This window comes from Pecten maximus, chromosome 18 (genome assembly GCF_902652985.1).
Source record: "Pecten maximus chromosome 18, xPecMax1.1, whole genome shotgun sequence".
Lineage (NCBI taxonomy): Eukaryota > Metazoa > Mollusca > Bivalvia > Pectinida > Pectinidae > Pecten > Pecten maximus.
The window spans coordinates 6,939,551-6,941,495 of record NC_047032.1 but is presented as its reverse complement, the minus strand read 5'-3'; positions in this window follow the sequence as shown (position 1 = coordinate 6,941,495).

Below are 1,945 nucleotides of genomic sequence, written 5' to 3'. Positions count from 1 at the left end.
GAAAATTGAACTATCAGGATCTAACTGAATAGGATGATGTAAAGGTGTATGTGATCGAGATCAGTGCATGGATAAATGAAAATTTGTAAATCTGTAAATATCAAATTTGATATTTTTTAGCTTGAATGAGTGCATGGAAAATATAAATCATGTATTGATCTTTTTGTAAACACTTGGTATACTTTATAATGCCGTCGGATCAAGGGTATACTGTATCATGGCCGTCGGATCAAAGGTAAAAGAATGATTTTGTTCTGACATTTAATTTTATTTATTACCTTAATTGTGATGATTGTTTAAAATTGATTTGAGAAAACTTAAATCAAACATTGTCTTATCAATGAAACTCACTTAATTGATCAATTTTCTGACATTTAATTTAATTTGTTACTCTATGATGATGATTGTTTAAAGTTGATTTGAGAAAACTTAAATCAAACATCATCTTATCAATGAAACTCATTTAATTTTTCAATTTTCTGACATTTACATAATCAATCATTTGCTGTAAAAGTAGAGTAAAATTCAAGAACAAAATTAAAATGTTGTATGAATTATACATGTATGCATTAACTATGGAATATTTGAATATATGACCCTATTCTCAGAATAAATCTATGCAAAAATGCAGTGAAACATCTTACATAAAAATTACAACAACGAAATCAGAATATGGTGCACTAGTGTATACATTCAATAACATAAGATTATTTTTTATTGTAGTTCATCAATTCGATTATATTTCATCAAAGTTTCACCCAGTTTTTATACAGCTATCTTCTCATCTACAGAGTACTCTCTCTAAATCCACCGATCGTTGACACAAATTTCGGCCCCACAGTCCATATTAGTCCTGCCCTTCACCAGACTTCTATCTGTCAGAATGTCCAAGTCTGGTGTTAGGGCCAGAGGAAACTTGGACTTTGAATTCCATTTGTATGTTATTACATGTATCTGATAACAAAATATTGGTTGGTTGATTGAATAATGCTGTTGAATCATTGTGAATATTGTTGTAAGTTAATAATGCTGTTGAATCATTGTGAATATTGTTGTAAGTTAATAATGCTGTTGAATCATTGTGAATATTGTTAACCAGTATTTTGAAAAAAAAGAGCTATTTGTACAATGTTTAATGAAAAATTTTCATGTTACCAGAAACAAATGTATTTATGATTTTATTTTTTACTTTATTAACTTAATCAGCTAAACATGTGACACAATGCTCAGGAATAAAATACTTGAGATAATGTTCTGATCCAGTGTCCAGTGGATGCGGAAATTCTGGTTACCATGACAATAAGTTATTGTACCTACCAAACCTAGACATTAAAATTCTGGTTACCATGACAATAAAAAAAATTTTGTACCTACCAAACCTAGACATTAAAATCCTGGTTACAAAGACAATAAGTTTTTGTACCTACCAAACCTAGACATTAAAATCCTGGTTACCATGACAATAACCAGTTATTGTACCTATACCTACTGAACCTGGACATTAAAATCCTGGTTACTATGACAATAACCAGTTATTGTAACTACTGAACCTGGACGTTAAAATCCTGGTTACCATGACAATAACCAATTTTTGTACCTACCAAACCTAGACATTAAAATCCTGGTTACCATGACAATAACCAGTTATTGAACCTATATCTACTGAACATGAACATTTAAATCCTGGTTACCATGACAATAACTAGTTATTGTAACTACTGAACCTGGACATTAAAATCCTAGTTACTGAAGATGTGTACTTTCTGGAAAACTGTAAATTAATTCATACCCACTTGCAAAAAATTCAGGTAGCACAACACACAATTTGAAGCATTCTTTCTTTTATTTCACATAAACATTAGTTTAGATATTACAGATGCAAAAATATCAAGCTTGTAACACAATTCATTCAACTAAAATACATCCAACTTCATTCACATTACAA